We start from the raw sequence: 19,706 nt of genomic DNA, 5'->3' as shown, positions 1-19,706 counted from the left end.
AGTTCAACAAACTTAAATACATTTTCAGTCTGATGTAACGTCTTTAATGCATTTGCATTAAGATTTCGTGTGTCCGTATTACCTAAAATTTCATTTTGTACATTATTAAAACCTTTATTAAAAAGTTCAGCGACTTTTTCTTTCTCTTCTATAATTTCATTATTCAAAACAATCTTAATTTCAGAACTACAATCTTTTTAAGGCAACAATTGTTTCAATACTCTCCATGATGATTTCATATCACAATTCTTATTACAAATTTTTTATAATAATTTCGTTTCAGTTTCTTGTTCAGAACATTTGCTGCATTTCTCATATTTCTATACTTTTCCCAATAATACAAACTTTTATATTTATCATATTTGCGCTTAAAATAATCACGATCACGTGCTATACTCAAATACTCATTCGTTATCCATGGTGACCCTTTAGACTTTCCTTTTATAGTGATGTAGGGAGCATGACGATCACAGACCTCTTTTACTCTACATTTGAAGATATACCACATCTGTTCTACGTTTTCATTTCTCACAAACTGATCATCCCACTTTATGGTATCGAGGTCTTGCTTAAATGCATCTTCATCAAAATGCCTATATGAACGAAATGTTATCAGTGGACATCTTGATACTGGCGGTTTTTCTTTTAAGACAAGGTAAACCAATGAGTGGTCACTAATTCCCATTGACTGTGTGCCATTTTCCAATGATTTTAGATTATTTGTAACAAGAATCAAATCAATGAGAGTTTTACTGTTTGGCGTTATCCTTGTAGGGTTTTTGATCAATTGAGTAAATTGCATGTTATCACAAAAATCAAAGATTTGCCGCGATAGATTATTCTTTGTCAACATATTGCAGTTAAAATCACCAAGTATCAAAATGTCCTTTGATAAGTCACTAACTTTTTCTAAATTTATTTCAAAACGATTAAAAAATGTATTTCCACTGTTTGGCTGGCGATACACAATACCAAGTAACTTTGAATTGTGATTTTGTAGTCTTATTTCAGGCCACATCATTTCTAGCTCACTGTCTTCGAGATCACTTCTTCTTACATATGAAATATTAGCTTTTATAAAACAACCAACTCCTCCACCTTTTTCGTCTCTATCCCTCCTTTCAAAACAATATCCATCTATGTGTAATAAAGAGTTGGATATACTTTCACAGAGCCACGTTTCTGAGATTGAAAGTATTTCATATGGGTTATTCTCCAAAAATAATTTCAAATCATCAACCTTATTTCTCAAACTTCTTATATTAATATGCGAAATTTTTAATCCCTTACTTTTTGGAAATTCAGATGAAATTCTGAGGAGTCATCATCACATGACATTTGTGACAAATCAGCCAGGTGGGGCTGCTGATATTTAGTATTCATACCAGCGTTCCAAAATGGCATTTGTTGAAAAAGACACCTGGGACATTCCCACTTAAAAAAAAAAACTGATAAGATGTATCATTATACTGCCTAGGAGAGACACATCCACATTTAATGTGTATCCATTGAGTGCAATTTGTACAGAGTAAGGCCTTATGATTGCATTTAACAGGTTTTTGACAAACGTTACAAAAATATGATTCAACCATAAATAAAAACAAAAACGATTCTACATTCAAAGACAAACACTAACATCTACCTGAAATGATCTGTAGGGTAGATAGATATATACAGTAAAATAAATGTAATACATACAAGAGTTTACTAACCGCTATAAGGTCGTATACAAATGCGAACACAGGGAACTTGGACAAAATAAATGTATTGAATAATCACAACATTATGAGCTTAACTGGCATATATTCGTATACAAAATTGCGCAGATATTCCTATCAATATATTACTTTCTTTTTTATGGGCTGTGGAGTATTGTAGAATTTGCTGTTGAAGCAGAAATTCTTGAGTTCAATTTAAGTACCTGTCTAGTTTGGTGAGGTCGTCTTCCCTTGATACAATCACACGTCCCATGTCATTACGTAGCTTGACACAAATGCGTCCATCCTGGGTCCATATTCTGCTGATTATTTTCTTGTATTTGCTCCTGATCTTCCAGAACAGATCTTTTCGCTTTTTAGTGAGACTCTCATTGATGTACACTATGTTGTTTGCATTCTTGAGCTTGAACCTCGCACTATAAACACTTTCGCGTTTGCGGTAGTTGGCAAATTTCACAATCAGGTTCCGGGTAGGTGTCCGTGAAGCGTTTTTCGTTGACGAGCCTCTGGTGGAGACGCCACTGGCTTGGTTGTGCGTGCTCGGCTTGCCCAGTCGATGAGTACGGTCAATGTCCTCCTCGCAGATATCGACTCCGAGGTCACTTCTGCAAAATTGAATGATTTTGGTGTCGGTATTCTCATCGGGGGTCTCGGGTATGCCACTGAAGATGAGACATGTCCGTCTAGAGTATTGCTCAGCCTCGTCATTGGCGTCTTGCAAGTCATGGATCTGCTTCCTCATTGACGTTATTTCATCATTCTGTTCGTCAATGTCAAATTTAACCGAGTCGGTTACCTCTTGGCAAATGGACTCCTTCATATTGTGGAGCAACTTTTCTTGTATGGTACGAACAAGTTCGTTCACGAAGACATCATCTTTGAGGAGGTTTTCGATGACTTGTCTTATAGCGGAGTTCAGACCAGTCTCGGGTGGTATCTGTGCCTAGTCATTCGTCGAAGTACTCTGTACGCGCTGGTTTCGAGTCACGTGATCAGCGTACGTGTCGAGAGGCGCCGAATTTAAACACACAGGTGGTTCTTCGGATTGGTCCGGTGCACAACTAGCGAGAGCTGGTTGTTCCTGCCCGGGCTCTCTGGGGGAGCCAGTGGGCTGTTGCTGGTTGGTAGCTGCCGCCCCGCGTTTACCTTTTTGTGTTTTCCCGGTCATTTCTCTTGTTGAATTCCACCAACAGCTTCGGTTATTCTTTGCAGTTAATATTCTCAAGATGCTAGATTTCACAGACACATGACAGGTTCCACCTACGTTACACAAAATATCCGCAATTTTGAGTAATTTCAGTCCATTTTGCTCCAAGTTGCGCAGAGCTCCTCCTCATCACGTCCGCTCGTACCGACGTCCATAGTCATCTATGTTAGTGACACCCGTGGCACATTTCCTCTGTCAGTCCTGCTTGAAGACAGATCACGATAAGAGACGAAAGTGGATTGCCCTTCCTCTTCCTTCCTTTGCAGAAAGAACAGAAATACTTATCTATGCTCACTGTCTCACCAGGAGAAATGCCTACACAACGATCGTGGAACCACTGGTCGCCGCCAGCGCATTGAATCATGAGTGTACCACCATCTGATTCTCTCCAGAAACAATACAGAACTATATTGTGGCTGCTTTGGTGAGTTTGGGAGAATGGGCTGTCATCCTAATATTTCTTTAATCTAACATGACTCATTACAAACAAAGAGTTCCGGTGTGATATCCGGTAGTGATATTGGGAGAGTCTTTACGATGATCGCCGGCCCTTCACAGGGAGGGAGCAATCTCTCGGTCTTCCCCTATAAGGTGGCCGTGTCGAGGAAATAGACACTATCCCCCTCCTTGAACTCACCGCGATGAATTCTGACATAGTCTCGTTTCATGCGCTCCTGTGTGGCACGGAGCTTAGTCCTCGCAGTTTCATTTGTTATTATTCATTTGTGTATTTGTTAAACAGAAAAGCATATTATGTGTCCATTGACAATTGTACTTCGCAATTTCAATATATCATTGTTGGTGTCCGTGCTAAGTCCATTACTCTTCTTGCTTTATATTAATGGCTTGGCTTTTGTAAGTGATGTTTTAAAGCCCATTATATTTGCTGACGATACAAACATTTTTCTGTCGGGCAAGGATATTCATGACATGAATGTTGTATTCAATGCAGAGCTTTATGTTATAGGTGTATTCCTAGTTTTTATCCAATAAATTCACTATCAATTAAAAAAAACACACACACACAAATTTCATAATATTCTGACCTCAGCAATTACAGTAAGATACAACCTTATTCGATTTATCCAATAATAACAAGAAATGATTAATGTTAAAAAAACAACCTAAGTTTCTTGGTGTCATTATTGACGAAAATATTACGTGGAAAGACCAAGTTCAAAATATTTCAGGAAAAAAAAAAAGCAGTGAGTATTTTAAACAGATTGAAGAGTTTGCTTCCACTTCGAATTATGTTAAACCTACACTCTTAAAACATCCGAGTCAGAACTGACCCGGAACTAGGTCCGTTGGGGTCACACACCGTTCCGGGTCAGAAATGACAAGGATTGGGATCAGATATTACCCATTCAGAGTCATGAATTGGGTCAGGGTGACTCCATTCGGAGTCTTCATGACCAAATTCCAAGTCATTTTTTGACCCGGAACGGAGTGTGACCCCAACGGAACCAGTTCCGGGTCAGTTCTGACTCGGGGTTTTTTAGAGTGTATATAATACCTTGGTCTTGCCACATCTTTCACATTGTATTGTTGTGTGGGTTGACTGCTCCAAGTATGTTTTGAACAGACTGATTGTTTTACAGAAACGTGCAGTTCGTTATGTCTCAAACTCACATTCTTTTTAGATCCAACAAACCCTTTGTTTGAGAAACTGAAGGTTTTAAAGGTTGGAGATTAGTATACGTTGCAGGCAACATTTCCTGAGGATTTACTGCCTGATGTTTTAAGAGATTATCTGTGACCCTGCACCCCAAAACAAACAAATAGTCGCCAAACATGAATCTTTAGTTAACCCGTTCCGTACGGGAACCTGGTGGCCCTTGTATTATGTCTATAGGAATTCCAGAATTCAGTACAGAACGGGTTAAGACCATATTCTGAAAGAACAGACTTTAAGCTTTAAATTGATGTATAATTCAAATCAAATGGACTCTCCTAACCTTTCTAAATATTGGAAAGAAAGCACAAACTCAGGAAAAGTGTGAACTGAGAAAAGAGGCTCTGAAGTACAGTGTCTATTCAGGCGCTTAATCTTTTAAACCGTGCTGGCTGTGCCATGAATGGGACAAAAAACAGGAAGTAAACCATCCGAGTAACAACAATGAAGGGATTATTAGATTAAACTGAAATTAAGCCTGCCTCATTAACACATTCTGTCCATAACTAATGCCAACTTTTAAAGCAGTAGCACTATCTTTTCAAAAGTTATTAGAGTTGAAAGTGAAGAGTGTGTACAAGGTTTTCTAGAAATGAAAAAGGGAATCTAAAGACACACCTAATCACACTATTCTACCAAAAATGTTCAAGATAGACTGCTGAAAAAACACACTTTCCCGTCCGTTTTATGACCCCAAATTTTAGGATGATGTAAAAGAAGACTTGTTCTTTCAGAAAATATGAAAAAGTCAAGTTCGGCCAGGTTGACCCATTTCACTTATTTTCAGTCCTCATGCAAAATCAGTGTGTGCGACTTTTTGTTCGTTTTGTGATGCACGGTCACATTTTATCTATAATAACTGAAATTCTCTGAAAAATCTGAAATTCTGACAATTATTTGTATATAACATTTTACCGTCATAGCCTGTCAAGAAAGTCAATAAGGTATACTGGCCCAAATATATGGAACTAAGGGTGCCTTTATAAGATTTTTCTTCTGGCCAGAAACAGTGTTTTGGAACACTGTTTCTGGCCAAACAGTGTTTCTAGCAAGAAAGAAAAACCTTATAAACGCTAACCGTGATTTGAAACAGTGTTTTGAAACACTGTTTTCAAACGCACAAAACAGTGCGTTTCAAAACAGTGTTTCTGTAGAAACAGTGTTTCAACAATCTTATAAACGCAACCGCGATCTCAATCACTGTTTAAATGACGTCACAATGCCTTACGCGCTCCCTGTTTGACCTTTTGCCGAGGAAAAACTGCGCAGAGTGAGTTGCGCAGTGGCACAGTTTGAACAAGAGCCCCAACACGCTCGGAGAAAAATCTTATAAACGCTCTCCTGACGAAACTGTGATTTGAAACAGTGTTTCAAAACAGTAATTTTAGGCACGCAAAATCTTATAAACGCGGCCTCAGTTATCCCCAGTTTGAATTTTTTTTTCAGTTCAATTTGTTTATTAATTTCTACGATAAAAACAAACAAACAGGCAATGCATACATACATAAATACAAAGCATACAATATTGATTAGAATGTATAACATAATAGATACAACAAATTGACAGAACACACTTAGTTATTTAACTGAGGAGTACAGCCTTAAATGTGAAATGAAAAAAAAAAAAGAGAACTTGGAGGAAAGCTTCAGAAGCCTTGTGAGGAAGTAAGTTCTCTTAAACCTTCTAATCAGGTATTTTACCGGCATATGTTACAAGTCAGATTAATGAGGAAACACATACAAACACACACAGGCGCACACACACAAAATACAAAGATATATATATATATATACAAAATAAGAGAGATCAACTTTTCATAAATGATTCAATAATTCAGTAATAATGACCTTTTGAGGGACTTTTTAAACAATCTTAATGTTTGACATAACTTAATGTTATTTGGTAATGAGTTCCAGATGACAGGAAAGCTAAATCTGACAGATCTTTGAATAAAAGTGGGGTTAACTTTAACCAAATGAAAATCATGACTTTGGCGGGTCTCATAATGGTGACCATTGCTATTGACATTAAACATTTGCATTATATGCACTCGTAGCAAGTTTTTGAAATAAAAGAAACCGAGTATTGCAGTATGGTAGGAATGTAAATCTTGAATTTGTAATATGTTCAGTTGTTTAAACAGTGGTGTAGAATGAGAATGATAATGACTCCCTGTGCAAATACGTACAGCCTTCTTTTGTAGTTTCAAAATGGAATTTAACTTGTACTGATTGCTATTGCCCCGGACTGGTAGACAATATGACAAATAGGGTAATATCAACGAATTATACAAAAATAAGGAGAACAGATCGGGGTAAGCAATTCTTTAGTTTGTATAAAATGCCAACACACTTTGAAACATTATTTTTCACATGATCAAAATGCTCATGCCATTGTAAATGTTTCTAAATCCGTACTGACTTTTAGATAATATATCATTGTTACAACAAAAAGAATATACACGGTTAAATACACTTTTTTCTATCAGTTTTGAAAAACAAGGCAGGATAGAAATAGGACGATAATTTTGTAATATATGAGAGTTCCCCTTTTTATAAACATGCACAACTTTTGCAATTTTTAGTTTGATAGGGACATTTCCTGTTTCTATAGATTTACCAAAAATATAAACTAATGGTTTAACAATAAAATAAATTTTCTTCAAAATATTAACATTCAAATAATCACAATCATAGGAATTACTACATTTCAATAATTTACATATTTCATCAATTTCACATTCTTTAATAGGATTTAGAAAAAAGGGATTGCGGACAACTATTTGTGAGAAATATATCAAAAGTGTGGTTACATGAATTTTCTAGTGGGAGCATTGATTCTAAAGCAGTTGCACAACAATTGTCAAAATATAAATTCATTTGCTATAACTTGTGGGTCATCTACCTTCTTTTCATCAAACATAAAAAAAACTTGGAACACTCTTCTCTGATTTTTGTAAAACACTATTAATAACTTTCCAAGTATTTTTAATATCATTTTTAGATTCCCTAAAAATATTACAATAATATTTCTTCTTTGCCTTACGCACTAACTTTGTAACCTTATTTCTATACCTTTTATATTATTTTCATTAAAAAAAGATGTATCATTAAAAAAAATCATACAATTTACTTTTAGTATTAATCATAAAATCTATATTATTAGATATAAATAAACCAACCCCACCCCCTCGACCACGGTATCTATTGACGTTTAAAAAAAAAACTATATCCTGGTAATTTAAAAGGAATCAGTGGTGTTCCTGAACTCCAGGTTTCCGAGATGGCTATAATAGAAAATGAATGTCTTAATGATAATAAGAGTTCTTCAATTTTATAAAAAAAAAAAAATTGAAGACTTCGTGCATTAAAATGAATCAAACTAAAACCGGTGGGATTCACAAATTCAACATTAAACTCATTAGCAGTGTAACAACTTTATGAAAGGGAGGAATTGAATATATGTATATCTGGGTCAATGTTTTATAGGTTATTATCCATAAAAATGATATGACAAAACTGGAATATCAATTTATCCAACCCATAGGTCATGAAAACAAGTAATTATATTTGCCAAATAATATTCAAAGGTAACAATCATTACAGTTTTTACAGATCTCCTCGAATGTATACAGAAAGCCACATACAACATTTCACAGAATAGAACACAATACATAAAAAGCAAACCAAAAAACAAATCAAATGCTCATAAAGAGAAGTACAGGTATGAACGGGATGAAACGTCAAATTAAAAATGTTCAAAGAGTTCAGAATGCAACAATGATTCCACCGGGATCATAATATCAAAAGCATTGGACATTGTCATACACTAATCATTGTCAATTGAAATATATATTTCATAGCTCTTTCAGATCATCACTGTTATGTATCAGTTTTGTCTGATTGTCTTTTTCCTTTGAGCAGGGCATATATTCGTCCATCCTTGCTCCATGCAGTGTCAACTTTGGCATGTGTTCGCGTTTCGTTGAGAAGTCTTTGATTCATCGCTGTGAGGTCTTCGACGATAGACATCTTCTTGCCCTTCCGTCTGCGTCTCTTGGAGAGGCACTCTTGTCTTTTCCTGTAGGATTTGAACTTGATGATGATCCCTCTTGAATGGTCCTTGTTTGGGTGCTCTTTTTTCTGACCCACCCTGTGGGAGCGTTCTATGTCATCAAGCTTAAAATCTACCTGGAGATGTTCGCTTGCTACCTTCAGTGCGATGGCGTCAGTATTTTCCCCGGCCCTTTCTGGGCAGCCAAAGAGTCGGACACAATTCTGCCGTGAGTACTGTTTCTGGGCATCGAGGTTCAGGTTCAGTGAACGAAGGCTGTCATTGTATTTGTCCATCTGCTGTTGAAGATCTACGAGCTGCCGGGACTTGTCTTTGTTGCTGATTTCCAACTCCATGATGAAAGCATTTTGTTTTTCAATTGTTTCCTCCATCACTTTGAACCTTTTGGCGACAGAAGCTTCCACCAGTGAAAGGAAGCTCTTACTCTGAAGAATGTCTTTTATCACCTCTTGGACAATCGCAGCATTGGCAGTGTCCACAGATTGTGATCTGGTCTTGATAGAGGATGAAACTGGGCCAGTTGACATGCTGGATGAATGAGAAGCTGTCCTCAAAAGAAACTTGAATGCTCTATTGTGACAGGATTAGCAGGGAATTAACTCTGGCAGAATTCCTTCCGAAGACGCTTTGTTCAGGATGAAGAAAGCAGTTTAGAGGCGTATCAAGTCCATAGTGTAAGGTGCTCTCCAAAAAGCAGGCATAAAAGTGAGCAGATGGGACTGTAGCAAAAGTCTTGACACTGACAGTCAAATAAGACAGTTCAAAATATCATTCCTACTAGATAAACTAACTTATAGTCTGGACTAGAATTCCTCTGTTTGGTGCCGATTTTCACATAAAACTCTATAAAAATCATAATAGTGTACATTACACACACTGGCATAAAATCCCACGCACAGGAAGGCTTCTACTCCCGTTTAGTCTCCAAACTGAAGTCACTACCTCAATGCGCATGCACTTCATTTGGAACACAGGCGATGACAGATGACGTGAAAGGAGAACGTCGTACACGTGAAATGATCTATTTCCATCACACCCTGATTAACGATATCATCATTTTAATCACCAATTTTCATACTGTCATGACCACTACTATCATTATCTCCTTTTTTTTTTCTTGTTAAGTTTTGTTTGGTACTACCATAATATATATCACGTGAAGCACAGATGGCCGATTTTTTACAGGACTCAACGGAAGAGTATAATTATTCGACAGTGATGTGAAGGACGTTCCTGGCTTCTGAGAACGAAGCATTTTTGAAGTGTTATTATGGAGGATAACAATTATCATTCCTGCATTTTTAATACGTCAAACACAATGTATATGCGTATAAATGTGACATATAAACTGAGAGTATATATAATTGAGTATATGAATATAAGAACGACCCAAGTCCATGGAAGACCATTTCGAGTAAACTAAAAAAAACTTCATATTTTTTTTGTTTGTCCAATAATATTTTATTTAACTGTGATGGGAAGGCAACATTGTATATACAAATTAGAACATATATTGTCATGACAATTAACATTAACAATAATTGTGGAGAAGCCATTTTGTGTGATGGACTTGGGTTGTTCTTTGATTCATATGGACTTGGGTCGTTCTTTGATTCATATACATGATATTCTGCTATAGAGATGAGAGGACGAGAGAGGGCGCTATAATATGAATGTAAGAATGACCCAAGTCCTTCATTCTTACATTCATATAAGATTTAACTCATTTATTTCAGGCACTTCCGGGGGTAATTAGGACTTATCATTTACACACAAGATGAGTCCATGCATAAGCTACAATTTCCCATGTCAAACTGATTTTGGCCAAAAATTGGACTTGGGTCGTTCTTATATTCATATACTCAATTGATTTAGCCAACAACTAAAAAATGCCCTACATCTCAGCCAACAAGGGTAACTTGAAAGACAGGTATAAATTCAGTCAGCACTGCAATAATCATTTAACGTCTCAAAACTGGGGTGTGTGTGTGTTTTTTTTTCATTTGTTTTTTTTTTTTTCTGGTTGCACAGAGTGATTTTATCTCAAGTTAGATTTAGAAAAGGGAATCCGAATTTTGTGATAGATAGGGACAAGGTAGATTTTTTTTTCTCACCGTGACTTTCGAAGTTTCGCATCATTATGTCGGTGTTTTACTTTTTAATGTTTTTTTTCCTTGTCTTCTTTTCATTTTTTTTCTTTGTAATGGAGGTGATATTGGCACCTGGATAGATTCATGATCGTGTGAATTTTTGCTAACAGGATATCTTCCAAACGTTAGGCTACAAGTTGGTTGATCCTGTCTAGTTTTCTGCCTCCCGGAGTTGTAATGTTTAACCCTTGCTGTTGCTTTATACTAGTCTAATCATCAACACCTAAAGCTTTTAAGATGACTAGGTTAAAGGAGAACGTGATCTGCTCTCCGTTGATTTATGAAGGTATTGTTGACAATAGCCAGTGACAATTATGGTTATCATGTTAGGTTTAGAATGAGGTTTTGCGGATGGCAAAACAAAAATCACATGACCCCCCCCCCCAAAAAAAAAAAAAAAAATAGCTAAAAACAATGAGATCAAAGCTAAGTATGAAATCAAAGGCAAGTATGCATAAAGGTAAGTGTGAAGTCAAAGATATAAATGTGAAATAAAAAAGCAATTTAATAAGTATGAAATCAAAGACAAAAATGAAATCTTCATATCGTGCCACATTATGCGTATTTACAGTAATAAGTCCAGGCTGCTAAGACAGGCAAAGGCGTTGTCAGTTGTGTCTCTAATTCCCTTGAGGCCACCAGGACAGCTCGTCTGAAGGTGCAATTTTGCACATCATGCAGCTCCACGGTCTGGTCAGAAAAACCGCAGTCGCAGCCTGGAATGTATGTTATATACTGGTATGAAATCACAGGCCATTATGAAATCAAAAGCAGATATGAAATCAAAGCAAGTATAAAATCAAAGCAAGTTTGAAATCAAGGGCAAATGTTAAAGGCAAGTATAAATTCAAAGGCAAGTATAACATCAAAGTCAACTTCTAGCTGCTGTAGCTTTGAAAAGCCTTTGAACAAGACCTTGTGAGCAACTTGCCTTTAGAGCGGTGTCTGATAATAGGCTAACACAATGTGAGTGTTTAATCCTAGTGATCACTGGGACCTGTAGTCCACTCAAAATATGAAAAAAAGGGGTCAACCCCCAAAAAATTGCAACAGAAACCATGCCACTTGCATTTAATCTGGAAGAGCTTTCAAAATAACATATTAAACGTTTCCTAAAATTGGAGTGGTGGATTGATGCCTAATTTTCATAAATTAAAAATGGCCACTATACCGGGTGTCCCCCCTCCCCCCCCCCCAAAAAAAAAAGCGGAACGGTGGATTTTCAATACCTTGCGTTCTAAAAGTGAAATATTTTTTGACATCATTAGACAGAGCATCTTCCGCAGAAAACCATGATACCAAAATCATTGAATTTGATTCCGTACTTATTATTCTACGCTAATTTCTGTAAATGCAATCATCTTCAATTTTTGTCGACATATGAGATAATAATTTGGGTGCGACAAGCGTTCCATACGGTGAATTGTGTAAGCTCGTTGATCCCTGTCAACAAAAGATAATGCTTTCATATTGGGCGCGCGCTCACACGCACACACACACTGGTTTTTTTTTTTCTTCCTGACCCGTGCCCAATGTGAACGCTGTATCTTTGGTTGACATGGATCACCGAGTTGACACAATATTCACCGTATGGATAGCTTGTCGCACTGAAATTATTATCTCATAAGTCGCAAAAATAGGGCAAATTTGAAAGTGACTGAATTTACAGAAATTGGCGTAAAATAAAAAGTACTGAACTAAATTTTAACGTTTAGGTATCATTGTCTTCTGCGGAAGATGCTTTTTCTAATGATGTCAAAAAATATATCGCTTTTAGAACGCAAAGTACTGAAAATCCACCGTTCCGCATTTTTTGGGACACCCGCTATAACCTATTTAAGCTACTATCTTGGGACGTAAAAGCCATAGAAAGTCTCTTCTTGTGTCTAAACCTATGTTTTTTATGTCAAGGAACACAAGTATGACATCAGTAGTAACTAATAAAAGTATTTCTTTGTACATAATTTGCATATAAATGAATCTTTAATGGTCTGATAATATCCCTGTAAAAGAAAACAAAACCTGTAGAAATTAAATTCCTTTGTCTACACCTGTGTGGTCAAGGAACTTAATTTTGATTTCTTATATATGATTTATATAAATGTGCATTTTGTAATTATTTGCAAAATGGTCGCCATATATCTTGTGCATGCCATAACTCCGATTATTTTATCCATAGGTGGGTCCCTATGTGTCCCTTATGTTCACTGCCAGGAATAATTACTGCCGTAACCCTACCTGCATTCAGGAGTAAGTCACTGAAAAATCTGCATAAATATACATATAAATAAATTAGCTCCCAAGTGCACTCAATGGGTACACGAAATTTTAAATCTTTCAATTGAACAAAAATCTCATAATTTCATACAATGTGAGAATTTGACTTCATGTTTAATGCATACTTGTATCTAAATATCTACTCTAGTCTATTATATCTACATTTGTATCTAATCTTCCATGGCCTTGGAGGTCTCTAAACAGTCAGGGAGACAGCCGATTTTTAGGGAATGGAGATATTCGCGAATAATCGGGAAAGTTGGACTTAATGAATTATTCATGACCTTCCCGCAGTCTCTGGCCGAAGCTCGACGCGTACAAAGTCAATGGCTATCACTGCATCGTTTTGACATGCATGTCTTTAAAAATTCACCTTAAAAAATCCTCATTTAATGTTGATATTGAAATTTCACCCAATGAAAGATGAATAAATAAAGTTTATCTCCTCCAAAAATCAATATTCACATATAGTGAGGAAAATTTGTAATTGAAGGATGAAAACGCGAATCCAAAGTGTATTTTTTGAATCTCCGTGTCATAGTTTCTTTCAAGGCGTTCTTATTTTGCAGCGATTATTCAACGAAACACAGGGACGGACTGTGTGTGTGTCTGCAATCTTATGCATGAATCGCGTTAACACAGTGCACAGTGCGTGAGCGCTGTTACCCGCCGAGCTTCAACGTCTATGGGAATTGTGGTAGCCTGTCATGCTTTTGCCGATATTTCTATCAACAATTCAGTTATTTTTTCGTCAAATGATCAAGAATTGGTGAGAACTGGTATTGTACTTAGATAGTCCGGTCCCCTAAACTCCTGGTTTGCCCGTATTTCTGTGGAATGTCCGAATGAAAAGAGCAAGAGAGGACCGCCACCGTTGGTGTTCTAATAGGTTGCATGACGCTGGAGCTCTCGCACAACCGTCGAACGTCAACTGCGGACCGCCGGAGCTCCGGGGTTCTTTCTTTTGCTACTTGACCATCAGTGTCCTCATACTTTCTTGCTCTCTTGCGATCATGCTCACTGGGTTAAAAGTTACAAGCCTCATGCAACCACAAGGTTACCTCATCTAGATCATTGCAACATCACACGTACACTATCACGGTAATGAACCAGGGAACTATATTGCGACGGTTCTAGGAACAGTACCCCCTGGAAAACCACCCTCCGGATAACTACCACCCGGATAATTACCCCCCAGGAAAATTCCCCCCTAGGGCAACTACCCCCCGGACAGCTACCCTCCAAGGGCAATTACCCTCCAGGGTAATTACCCCCTAGGACAACTACCCCCCGGACAACTACCCTCCTAGGGCAATCACCCCCCAGGGCTATTCCCCCTTAGGAAAACTACCCCCTGGATAACTACCCCTCGGATAACTACCCCTGGATAACTACCCCCTCGGATAACTACCCCCTGGATAACTACCCCCCGGAGAACTACCCCCTGGGTAACTACCCCTCGGAGAACTACCCTCTGGATAACTACCCCCCGGAGTACTACCCCCTGGGTAACTACCCCCCGGAGAACTACCCCTGGGTAACTACCCCCCGGATAACTACCCCCTGGATAACTACCCCCCCCCCCCCCCGGATAACTACCCCCGGATAATTACCCCCCGGATAATTACCCTCCGGATAACTACCCCCCAGATGATTACCACCAGTATAATTATCCCCAGGTTAACTACCCCTTCCTCCGATAACTAGACCCCATAACTTCCACCCGATAACTACCCCCTCCGATAACTTCCCGTGAATGATTACCCCGGATAAGTAGGCCTATAACTTCCCCTCCCCTATATAACTATCAAAAGGAAAATTACCCCCAGGACAGTGCACCAATCAATTACCCCCTGGATAACTACCTCCCGGGTCATTGCCCCCCCCCCCCAACTTTTACTTTTAATAAAAAGAATATTATTACTATAATACAGGAAACGAAGTTCTTTGTATCATTTGCCAGGAATCATGGAGATGCCATACTTATACTTCATCTTATGAAAACAACATCTTAAGGATTTACGATATGTATCGTTTGCATTTAGGACGATTTATGTACAAGCTTAATTCCTCCCTTCTGTATTTTGACTCTATGTTCATCAAAAACGAAACTGTCCCTGCATATCCTACCCGGTAATCCAGTAAATGTCAATGCCTTTTAACCAAAACTATTTTCGCTAAATCTGTATTGTCTTTTACTGTTCCGAAATTTCGGATTTCTCTTGATAGTAGTATAAAAGAAGTTTTAAGTTTGAATGCCTTTACCATTGAACTAAAGACATTTTGAAGAAATGTTACACTTCACTTTTAGCATTTTTTTTTAAACCACAATCGTCTATCGTTTACCACAACTCCATGTAACACTTCTTTATTTTGAGGAGCTTATATCTCATGCCTCACGTGCCCTGGTTTTGACCCATCATCTTCCTCTTCCCTCTCGCTTTTCTCTGTCCATGTACCGTGAAGGTAGTCTATTCCTGTCATTCATTACTCACCTTTCCTCTTTCTCTCATTACAATGGATTTATCTCGTGTGTGTTCATGTGCAGTGCACTCCCGTTAGGACGAAATGCCCAGGACCGACAGTTGTTTGTTTGTTTGTTTGTTTTTTCGTTTTAGCGAAATATCGTTATAATAATATGCAATGTATAACGAAAAGAAGGAAACCACGCATAAAAATAAATTTCTGTTTGTTGAATCCTCATCATACGCTGGAAAGCTATGTGAAATGGGAGAGTACCTTTTTAATTTCGTTTAAATATTACATTTTAAAAAGAGCATAAAGTTGTTTGTGTTGTCACACATGTGTAGAAAATGACGGTGTAGGATTTGGTTACAGTTCGATATTCCAAAGGTTATTTTTTTTTTTTTTTTTTTTTTTTTTTTTTTTTTTACTTAACTACGTTACTCCGAAGGCTCCTTATTCCGAAGTTTTGCCATTCCCGGATTCCGATGGTTTGTTTATCTGAAGGTTCGCATTTCCGAAGAATCATTATTCCGAAAGTTCATAATTTAAGTTAAAATATATATATTGTTCATTTTCCGAAGGTTCGTTGATCTGAAAATTAAATGAGGTTCGTCATTCTGAAGGTTAACTATAAATCAAAAAAAAAAAAAAATAATATAGAAAGGTTCACTATTCAGAAAGTTCATTGTTCCGAAGGCTTTTTCATCCGAAATGAAATAAGGTTCGTTATTCCGAAGAAAGTTTGTTAATGAAAAAAAAAATTAGACAGGTTAGTTATTTCGAAGATTTATTTATCTTAAGACGATTATAAGGATTGCAATTCTTAAGTTTTGTTAGTGTACTCACCTTTTTCCACCATGGATTAACGATTCTTTTTGTAATGTTCCGATTAACGAACGTTTTGAATTCCTATCATTTTCGGACTAACGAACCGTATAAGAATAAGAACCATATTTTATCATGGGATTAACGAACCTTTGGAATAACGCCAAAATGTGCTTAATATTTCATTTCCGAACTATTACGGACATTTAGTTGTATCAAAATCTGTGTGTTTTGTATCAAAGGACTTCGGAACAATGAAACAAACCTGATCTGAATTCAGATTATTGTATTACAATAACGCAAGTTCCCCTCGGAAACTGTGCGTGATACACGGAGTGAACATACAATGATGTGAAGCGTTCGCTCATGCATGCAGAGACGCTATAAAAATGCTTGTTCCGCTACGCATTTTCGAATGCGATCCGCATTTCGTTGTAAATGAGCACATTTCTTCTGTTTTTCTTTGTCAGTGGCGCTCAGAAAAGACTGCGTGGTAACGAAAATTTTGTTATAACCGTCTTCGTTATAAGCGAATTTTGTACCATAGACTTTAATGGTGATAATTTTGGGACCAGAAGTTTTGCTTCGTTATAACGAAATTTCGTTATAACCGTGTTCGTTGTAACGGGAGTTCACTGTATCTTTATTTGTGTACTTCGTCTCTGTCTTAATTTGCTTTCTTTGCATTGTTTCATCAATTTTGTAACTATTTTACTGTTATACCGTTAACACTCATTTCAGAATTGCCCTACTGCATCATTGGGCATTAACAAATAGTACTTATCAAGGATGTGGGAAGAGATTGTCACCTCCTTGGTATGATCACCGCGGAGCATTACCTCCCTTGACAATTACTCCTTATTAAAATTAGGCTCCAACCAATCACCCCTCTTACAGTAGCTCTCCCCCAGAAAATTACGTCTCTCATTGTTATTTTCGAACAACGTTTGCTATTTGAATTGGAAAAAAAAAAGCAACATTTTTTCATATCGTCTGGTTTTAGTCGAGACCTAACTTCAGGTTTTAAACATCTTTTGGGTGAGATAATTAGAAACCCCTTACGAAATATTAAAGAGCATGTTATTCCAAGAAGGTTTCAAATTTTTGTGAAAGAAAAAATACTCTTGAAATGGCCGGGATAAAACAGAGCAGCCCTATAATGCAAAAAGGATTCTGTCAACTACAACTCTGTATAGATCTATTCAAAAAGAGGGTGCAGGACAAAAGACTTCGTTAACAACTAGGGGTGTTTTGTAAAAAAAAAAAAAAAAAAAATACCGTTAAATCGTAATGTTTTACTCTTTCTAATCAGACTAACTTATATTTGAACTTGATTTCAGTGTCGAGAACATTTAATTTGAAAACTAGCACAATTCTACTTGTATGTAAAACAAGCTGTAATTTTACTCTTATGACAGATTAGGGCACCATTTGATAAAAGTTGCCAGTTATGACATCTTGTTAGTCTCTAATAATTTCAATAAAACCATGGGTTCTGCGTGATTGATAAGCTCGAGTCACTGACTTGTTACCATGGACCTGCTTTGATCGACCTACAACGATTGGTAATTGTGTGGAACTGACAGCTTATCAGGACTGATAACTTTTATAAAACCGTGCCCGGATCCTATCAGAAATTATGGCTTTAATCGAAGGGTCCCTCGCTAATGTTAAGGGAATATGAATTGCAGTGCAATCAACTCTCCTTTTGCTATGTTTATCGTCTAATGTGATATAACGGTAGAAAATGGTAAGCCAAAAGAGTAACTGATGACAGTGTAAGAGAAAGGTGCATCTTCTGATATGGTGTTATGAACTTATGGAAAAATTACAACGGGTGGTAACTTTCGGGGGCGGGGGGGGGGGGTTCAGGGTATGGTTAAGGGGGGGGGGGGTAGTAATCCGGGTGGTAGTTATCCTGGGGGTAGTTATCCGGGGAGTAATTATCCGGGTGGTAGTTATCCGGGGGTAGTTATCCGGGGGGTAGTTATCCGGGGAGTTGTTATCCGGGTGGTAGTTATCCAGGGGGTAGTTATCCGGGGGGTAGTTACCCAGGGGGTAGTTATCCGGGGGTAGTTATCCGGGGGGTAGTTATCCGGGGGGTAGTTATCCAAGGGGTAGCTATCCGGGTGGTAGTTATCTGGGGGGTAGTTATCCGGGGGGTAGTCATCCAGGGGGTAGTTACCAAGGGGGTAATTATCTGGGGGGTAGATGTCCTAGGGGTAATTGCCATTGGGGGCAGTTGCCCTAGGAGGGTAGATGACCGGGTGGTAGTTGTCCTAGGGGGTAATGGCCCTGGAGGGTGATTGCCCTAGGAGGGTAGTTGTCCGGGGGGTAGTTGCCCTAAGGGGGAATAGACCTGGTGGGTAATTATCCGGGTGGTAGTTATCCGGAGGGTGGTTGCCCAGGGGGTAAGTGCCCGGATACGTATTGGGACATCCACCCTCACTTTGTCTCTAGAAATGTTTGATCAACACGTCACAATCACATATGCTTTTAACTAAAATAGTTGAAATTGAAATAGAGTTAATAGATGGTAATTACGGCCTCTCACTATCACTCAGTCTTGTCTTGTGAAGGTCTTTGTTGTTCTTCAAACTTCAAATTCTCCTCGTGCTCTAACTTCGATCAAAACATATATAATAGGTCTGCACGACCATGCTCCGCCTTCGAACAACACAATGTCGATATGCATGGTCAATTCACTTGCTGTTTTTTTTTTTTCTGCTATGGGGGTCAAGAAAGGTAATAGACCAGGAGCTGGCTGCTGGTCAATTTACCCCATCAAGCCCAAAAGGTTTGACCCCTCAAAGTTACTGGGGCCACCCCCCTCATTACAAAACTGGGCGTCAGCCTGATACCTGAGGGCGGGGTCGTCCCCTAGGGACCCCCCCCCCCCCCCAATAATGGCCCCCGGCGGGTGTAATTTACCCCATGGAGCCCATGGACCAAACCTGGTCTAAAAGAATGGCCTAGGGGTGTACATAATAAAAATATAAAGACTGACAAAATGTCTGGTCGGGAAAGGGGTTGCCAGACCGTCCCCCCCCCCTGGGCCCCCCCCCCCCCCCCTGGCGGGTGTAATTTACCCCACGCAGCCCATGCACCAAACTTGGTCCAATGAAAGTACTATGGGTGTACATAATGAAAATATAAAAACTGACATGATATCTGGTTGGGAAAGGGGTTGCCAGGTCCCCTCACCCCCCCCCCCCCCACCACCGCCCATTACGTCTCTTCGTGGGTTAAATTTAGCCAACAGCACCCATGGATCAAATTTGGCTGGGGGAAAGTAGGCCCCACTAAAGGTGTG

At 38.3% G+C, this 19,706-nt stretch overlaps 1 long non-coding RNA gene across 1 annotated transcript in view; it reads right to left on the bottom strand.

Moving 5' to 3' along the window:
- LOC140238471 (uncharacterized) overlaps positions 1–19,706 on the bottom strand; it is a 106,322-nt gene that overhangs the window by 3,125 nt on the left and 83,491 nt on the right. Inside the window, exon 2 of the long non-coding RNA XR_011901915.1 lies at positions 11,395–11,541. This is a non-coding gene — a long non-coding RNA (uncharacterized lncRNA). The remainder of the gene's footprint in view (positions 1–11,394; positions 11,542–19,706) is intronic.

Source organism: Diadema setosum, chromosome 15, assembly GCF_964275005.1.
Source record: "Diadema setosum chromosome 15, eeDiaSeto1, whole genome shotgun sequence".
Lineage (NCBI taxonomy): Eukaryota > Metazoa > Echinodermata > Echinoidea > Diadematoida > Diadematidae > Diadema > Diadema setosum.
This window is presented reverse-complemented; position numbering and strand designations above follow the sequence as displayed.